At 35.6% G+C, this 8,546-nt stretch overlaps 1 long non-coding RNA gene across 1 annotated transcript; it reads left to right on the forward strand.

Annotated features, from left to right (window-relative positions):
* The first annotated feature begins 1,938 nt into the window (after window positions 1–1,938).
* LOC145018523 (uncharacterized) lies at window positions 1,939–3,510 on the forward strand. Its single transcript, XR_013667054.1, has 3 exons — window positions 1,939–2,047; window positions 2,195–2,446; window positions 2,721–3,510. It is a non-coding gene; the product is annotated as an uncharacterized LOC145018523 (long non-coding RNA).
* Window positions 3,511–8,546: the final 5,036 nt, after the last annotated feature.

Genomic DNA, 8,546 nt, shown 5'->3' on the forward strand with positions numbered 1-8,546 from the left:
GTGATCAAAAGTTAGCATGGATTAGGTGGGATCAGGTGGTGACAAGTTATGATAAAGGAGGTATTGGGGTTGGTACTCTTTCGGCTTTTACAACGCTCTATTACAAAAATAGAAGTGGAGGTTCGTGTCGGAAGGTGATACATCTTGGGTCCGTCTTATTATAAGAGTTGTACACGGGGTTGAAGGTGGCTTTGATAAGGTAAATCAAAGAGCTAATAATTCGGGGTGTGTGGTTAAAAATAGTAAGAGAAATTCATAATATGGATGAGTCTAATGTTGTTCCATTGGCTACTTTAGAAAAGCGCATCAGAACATGTCAGTCAATCAGTTTTTGGTGAGACATTTGACGGGGATAACAATCATTTCAGATCTGGTTCAATAGACTTTTTCGGTTAGAGTTTAGTCCTGATTGTAAGGTTATCCAAAGATGGGTAAATGGTCAGTGGGTCTAGAGTTGGAGGAGACAGATCTGAGGTGGATGTGAACATTAACAACTTCAATTGTTGATGGAAGAGCTTCAACAGATGGTCATATCAGATTATCCAGATCATTACTGGTGGGTGTTTCATAAAGGGGGTAATCTTTTGGTGAATGTAACTAGGTGCCACATTGATGATGTTGTCTATCAGGGGGGACCAATACATCGGATGGTGTAAGGTGATGCCTAAAAAGCTTAACATTTTTAGTGGTATTTATTGTTAAAACGGTTGCCTACTAGACTTAACTTGTCATATATGGGTGTGGAAATAAACTAGATCTTGTGTCCGGTATGTGCCAAAGGTGTGGAGTCGATTCAACATCTTTTTTTTCGGTGTGCCAAATAGTCTTTTCTATAGTGTCGCATTGCAATTGTTTTTCATGGTTAAATAATAGAGCTTCCCACTCAGGTGTCATTTGGAATGCTTGACTTATGTGTCCATTGTAATTGATTTGTTTCTTTAGTTCTAGCAAATTGCTAGAACTTGTGATAATATGAAGATATAGTTGTTTAAAAAAATGTTCATAATTTAACATGTATCAAAATTAGGATCAGACATGAATATCAACTACATGCATTTTCTCATGTCGATGTTCATTGATGAACATTACTTGTTCAAAAAATTTCATACATGTTCATAGATGAATATTGACGAATATTAAAATTCAATGTTCATACATGAAGATGAAACATAATAGATAAATTAAGCAAAAACTTACAATTTTCACATTGTTATAACTTGAATGTTTATATAAAATCATACATGTACGTAGGTAAACATTCATATCTAATATATGTTTAATAGTGAACATTTATTCATAAACGAACATGAGATCCAAAATCGGATAAATGAACATATTAAAAAATATTCATAATAGAACATATAAATCCAATAATATCACAACATCATAAAAGAAAAAAAAACGTTAATAACATGTTCAATGCTAACAAAGTTATCTTTTTTGGTCTTCCCTTCTCCAATTGCGGTCTTACCCAATTGCCTCCAGTGTACTCATTTCAATATATATATATATATATATATATATATATATATATATATATATATATATATATATATATATATATATATATATATATATATATATATATATATATATATATATATATATATATATATATATAACCAAGACATGAGTTGCATCAACTACCATGTGGAGGAATTTTGCAATATGCAAAGGAATCAAAGAAATGACTAACAAATTTTAACTTAGAATTCATTGATAAAAAAGAGGTTGATCCTAGCCTGGGTACCCCAATTGCGGAAATGAAAAAAATGCAAGTCTTCGTCAATTATATACATATATTAAAACACATCATGTTTATTAATAGTAAATTTTACCCGTTTCAGATTTTAACCACAATAATTTGTACCAATTGACTACTTTCATCCTTTAAATTTCAACAACTGTCTTCCCAATCGTATAATCCCACCGCCAACGGTTTTCATATATTTCTCCTTCTCCCTTTCCGACAACCTGCGTTTGATGCTTATGACTTCTTTTCCTCCAGGAATTTAGGGCTTGAGTTCCATCTCTTCTGATTCATAAGGTATTTCAAATGCAATCACTATATTTGATTCTTTGAATTACTACTTATTTCCTTTTCATATGTCTTTTAATTTATGAGAGTAATTCACTTTTTTTTGTAAAGAACACGAAGATGCATCAAATTAATTTACTTCCACCGAAAATGCAGTCTTCTACCGTTTGGAGTTTTATTGTTGACGGTGGAACTTTGCATGGGTGGTGGATGTGTTGGACAATTTTAATTCATCTGAAGCAAAATCAAGGAACCAACATAACAACGAATGCGATTTACGCAAGGAATTGTTCGATAGAGGCGAAATTGATGGTCTATTATAACCCTAGAACACTAGAACACTGATGCCCAACAATTTTCAACGAAAATCATATACTGGTTTTGGTGTTGAATACTTCGGTTCCTCATGTGAGCTTTAATATTTTACAATTTGTTGCTTTGTTGTTCATGATTTTAGTATTAGGAAGATAATTTGCTATGTTGGTGTTCTTAATTTTGATGCTCCCTCTACCGCCATCGTATTTTCTTTTGGTTGTTATCAACGAAATCATAAATTGAAGATTTTTTTTCGTTGTTATCGAAGAAACCAAAAATTGAAGATGTGGTGAACGTGTTCAGTATCTGAATACAAATCCACGCCCAACTTGAAGTTTTTAATATGAAGTTTGTGAAAAATTGGCAGTTGGATGGATGTTGGACACTTTGGGATCGAGAAGAACGAAATTGAGACTAACAGATTTGATCAGTTTGGGAGATTTCTTACAAATTATTGATACTGTTAAGAATTTCATGTGATCTTACTCTCCAAAACTGACATTGGGCGGTGTTTTTGGTGGTAACTATGGATGTATAAGGTTGATGGGTTGTGGTGGTAAAAGGTGGGAATGATGGAGATGGTGAAGGTGGATGAATGTGTTGAATTGGAATGGAAATGGACTTAGAGACAAATGCACTTATTTGCTCAAACTCTAAAGAAGAATAAATTGACAGTAAATGCAAAATTGAGAGTGCACTCTACTTTCTCAAGCTATTATGTTGTGGATTTATTCCGTGTTTTCAACAATTAACATATGGTTTGAAGATCTTTGACATCAAGAAATGCAAAGGAATGTCCTTTTCATACTTGTACATAATCTGATCCAGAGCCTGAGGAGGGAATGAAGGAGGTAATGAATAGTGAAACACGTTAGTGATATGGAATCAAGGCTATTTGATGTGAAGGATAAAAGAAACACTTATACTGTTGGTAATTTATATATTTGTCCATTCTATTGCTGTTTCTCTTCTGATAAATGATGGATGAGAAAGGCTCAAGTTCAAAATGGGAAAAACATGTTAGTCATTTGGGTTAAGTTACATTTTTACTTTGAATTTTAACCTATATTATTGACAAAATCATAATCTGGAACGCAGGTGCAATATTCAACACACACTGACTTAGATACCAACAACAATTTGGGTTAGCCACTTTTATTCAGCATGAAACCATAGTTGTACATGGTATATGCTATATCATTTTTGTAAGCATTTGTTTCAAGTGGTAAATAAACTTTTTATGAGTATTTGAAATACATATGGCATACACTTCAACCGACCTATATATGTACTTCATTTAGCGATATGTCTTATTCGATTAATGTTTATTTTCAAGCCATTCGAGGATGAAAAATGAATCCAACAATCAATTAGATCGCAAGGGATAACGAATAGGAAGTTTTGGAATCAATAGTGTTGATTGAGGTTGGTTCTTAACTTATATGTCTAACAAATTTTCCGTCAGTTTTGACTCTTGAGTCTTAACTCCTCAACATGGAAAACACAAAGACCAACCAAATTACATAATATGATCTGTAGACTATTGATTAATTTTCAATATTATTCCTCTCATTTAACATGTTAACCTTTGTAGCCCCTAAATGAATTTGTCTATGTCAACTTCGTCAAACGTCACTAACATAAACACATATGAATCAAAAACTCATCACACGTAATCCATGAGCAAAAGTGATTTGCTTAACTATATTTTTAGGGCACCTAATCGTTCTATTAAGTTAATAATTGGTAACAAACAATAGGTTTTCTTATTGTAGAACATATATCTCGTGTTTTCACACTTCCGAGCATATGATAAGAAATGAACATTGTTTGGAAGCATATGCAAAACTTAATGCAGTTTTTCAATACAATCTAAGAGCGTGCTTAGGTTGAATTGGTAAAGCTATGTCTAGTCAAAGAGCATGTTTTGGGTAAATAATTCGGCAAGCGAGAGGTATTAGAGCGTGTTAATAACTTTCAGTACTAACTTACAATAACAATCATGAATTACATCAAGTCATAATCAAGTTAAACAACATTGAGAACTAGAACTAGAATCATTTCAACAACTTATTTAAAAATTTATTTCATTTTTTGCATGTTTTCAAAGTAGATTGTTATTTTAATTATTTAACTTTTGCAAGCAAAACCCCCATGTTGTGACCAAAGTACCCTGTGCAAAGAAGTATAGACTTTTATCCCATATCTCTGTGGTTTAACCGTGCTTGCATTGAACTACTCTTTAATGCTATAAAGAGTGTATTTTGAGTATATTATACCCTTATTATTTGTTGGATTTGACATGCTTAACACCAGAAAAACAATGGGCCCAGCCGAACATATCAATGGGCCCAACTCACGCATGCAATTGGGTCCATCCCTACATGCATACCAATGGGCCAAGCCTGACACACAATGCAAGAGTCACAAAGACTACTACCATCCTATATAACATAATCTAGTAGGCTGACATTAGTGTCATTGACCCACAAGTATAGTGAAGACACTCACCTCGATCAATAAACGGATAGATCTCACTCATGAGCTATTGGTGCTAAACTCCCTCCCACTAAACATATTCACAAACCAACCCTTATTAGCAATTACAATAATACCCTACTTAACCAGTCCAAAATCCACTGCTAATCCCTATTTAGGAAAAAGACCATTTTTGTAACATCCCGGAATCGCAAGAGTAGAGTTGAAGGGCTAAAAGTGTAAGTTTTAGAGGGTGACTCGGCGAGTCCATGGATAGACTCGGCGAATCAGGTCGCGACTATGGTCACGTATCAAGTAGCCTACTCGGCGAGTCCAAAGATGGACTCGACGAGTAGGTGCTGTGTGGAGAAAACCCTAATTTTCGGGGTTGAGCCCTATATAAAGAGCATTATGCCCCCTCCACAGCCTCCCTTATTCCCCCCTTGAGTTCCAGAAACCCTAAATTCGTGGAGAGTCCCTTTGTGGAGCAAATTAGAGCTTGGAGAGGTGTTGGTTGAAGAAATCTTGAAGGAGAAGTGACTTGGATCAAAGGGCTTTGCTTGGATTCGAGTTTGGTTGCTATTGAGTCATCTTTTGGAGGTAATACTCTCGTTCTTGGGCTGTGTTTTCCTAGATTCTCATTTTGGAGTTGTGTGGGGGGCTTGGTTGTGTGGTATCTTGATGTTGGAGGATGGATCTGAGGTTGCTACCTCAGATCTGGAGTGGAGAAGATCTTAAGAGCATTAAAGCCCCTGTTCTTATGTTGTTGATGGAGCTACCATGTCCCAAACCTTGGTTCTAAGGTAAATAAGGCCTAAATCTCTTTAGATTCACGTAAAGTTTGCCACTTTACGTGATGGATGGATTGTAGGAGGTTGGATCTATGTTTTGGATCAATTGCATGGCCTGAGATGCTTCTGTATGGATTCAGACCGGTGGTACTCGTCGAGTCACATGGGGCGACTCGACGAGTTGCTTGAAGATGGCCTGGAACTCAACGAGTTGGAAGAACAACTCGGCGAGTAGGTTGAAGATAGTTTTGGATCAATAGGACTCCCATGCACCATCTTATGTTTTCATGCAAATCAATTCAAGAACCACACTCCTCTCCTCTCTCTTCTTGCTCTCGGCCGAACACAACACACACACACTCACAAAAATTCATTTCATTCTCTCTAAGTCTTGAAGGACATCTCCTTCCTCCTTCTTCAAAAATTTCGAGAATCAAGAGCTTTTCAAGGAGGTTTTTCCCACAAACACATCATCTAAGGTAAGTTGATGACTAATCCATGATCTAGCTACTTCATTTCATCAAAAATCTCTTCTAAATCTATTCCAACTTGTGATCATGCACCTTAGAAGTCACTAAACTCGAGATCTACCAAGGAGACTTGCTAGGATCGAAATTTTCTGCTTTTCTCTCTTCGAAACCGAAACTACAACTCAAGGTGAGCTTCATACCCCCTTATGTTCGGTTTTTATAAGTTTTTGTGGGGGAAAATACAAGTAAAGGTGTAGATCCATCATTATGTGTATGTTTTGGTTGATTTCTATGCTTATATGTATGTTTTGTATGATTTTTATGCTAGATCTAGTTATGAATTGCTAAAAACCGAGATATATCTTATACTAGCATGAAATATACTACTACATACAAAGTATACCAAGAAAAATAGCTAAGTGGCTTAACAATACATACTTTGGGCTAAAAACTCATTTTTTTGACATAAATGTTAAAAATACAAAGTTATATGGCCCAAAATGAAATATTTCGAAATCTAATGGGTGAGATGAGTCAAAACAGATTCCATAATGTATTTTCTGAAAATATACTCTTTTGGAAGATCAAAACCATAAATTTCAAGCTTAATGGGCTAAAAATGACAATTTCGGCCCAATAGGGCCCATAATGCGAAATTTTCTGTTTTGGAGGGCCAAAACTGTGTTTTCCTGTAAAACAGTGGACTATTAGTGTTACATGTACTTTTCAAAGGTTTAAAACGCTTTTCAAATTTAAAAAGGACCAAAGTTGAAAAAAATTTCCAAATTGGGCCAAAAATGTAAAAATTGCGAAAAAGAGGGTTTATAACCGAGAAAACTGCAATTTCAGGGACTTAAACTGTTTTAAATAAAACATATGCTGAAAAATATTAATTTCAATAATTTTTGGTGTTAAAATGTCAAGAAAAATGGTTTAAGGACTAAACCGAAAATTATTTTACCTAAAGGGGTGAAAAAGTAAATTTACAAAATTAAGAGGGGTTTTAAACAGAAAATTTTCAAGGGTAATTCAATACACTCATTGTGAACAAATATTGACACTACGACTCTCGATAAATTACAATACACAATATCACCAACAATCGTTATCAAACGAATTGATTCGGTCTCGAATCAATAACAAATCCAAAACTACTAACACTATAACGCTCAATACACATATGAAACTCTTGGAACTCTTTACTCTCGTGGAATTACTCAATACGTCGATGTACACTCCTTAGGCCCAAAAGTTGCAAATCATGCTTGTCGAGCCTAGCTAGCCCGATGACATGATCTTTAGGCCCAAAGGACACTTGCTTACATGTAGTTGGGTCTAATGCGACTAGACCGCGTGTAAAAGGACTTTCAATGGCAAACATGTTGCTGGTCCCCAAGGGTCCTTCAGTGCTGCTAGTAAAGTCGGTAACTCACGATTGCGGGTTGGGCTTCGGGCCCTTCACAATTGCAATGGTCTTGAACGACGCAGGGAAATACCGAGGGTTTCGCACCTTCACTTTTTCTCTCCGGTCGTGGGACTACACAAGTCCGGGAGGATTGAGTTGTGTGAATAAGTGCGAGTGACGCCTAAGGGATCACTAGCACGGTTGCCAATTGGACGTTTTCATTAACGTACGATACAACAATTCACCACCCTCTGTATACTCAATGCCTCCGGAGCTCAACGAATACCTCTAACGTAACGAAATAACAGTACCCAAAATAACTAAAGCAAAGTGATAGGAAAACGTCGTGTTTTCCTAGGGTTTTCAACAAGTACACTTACGAACTACATGTCGAATTTCACAACTCTTACGCTTACATCTATAGAATTCAAACAAGCATACTCACGGATCTTCACATATTTTTACGTTATTCTATTTTCAGAAAATATCGGATTTTCTGGTGATTTTTTTTCAAAACATTACAAACATTGGATTTCAAACATTACTTATGAACTCACCAACATTTCATATGTTGACGTTTTTTCAAAATACTTGTATTCTCAGGTAACAGATAAAGTGAAGGATGAATTGTACTCTATGATGTTTTGCTGTGGTTTAATTTAGTATCGAACAGTTACTTTTGAGAATGTAATGTTTTGGAACAATGTAATGGATGTAAACGCTACCAGTTGTATCATTCCAAATGTTGGTGATGTATAATGTTATGTTTCATGTATATTCATTGTGATGGTATTCAATTGAGTCACGACAACCCCCGGACGTTTCCGCCGTCTGGTTCGGGGGTGTGACATATTGTTTGATGTGTCTGCATCCTGGTAGCTAGGATGGTACATGCTAGGAGACCTTGTTAAGGTTAGTTTCCCGATATACAGAGTGATGCTATGCTAGTGACCGGTTAGGTCGGTAACCCGGTTAGGGTAATGATATGCTATGTGATCTGCTTGCTCGGTTTGTTGACTATGACTGTTATATGATTGTATGTTTTGTGC

This window comes from Lactuca saligna, chromosome 9, assembly GCF_052625555.1.
Source record: "Lactuca saligna cultivar CGN05327 chromosome 9, ASM5262555v1, whole genome shotgun sequence".
Classification (NCBI taxonomy): domain Eukaryota; kingdom Viridiplantae; phylum Streptophyta; class Magnoliopsida; order Asterales; family Asteraceae; genus Lactuca; species Lactuca saligna.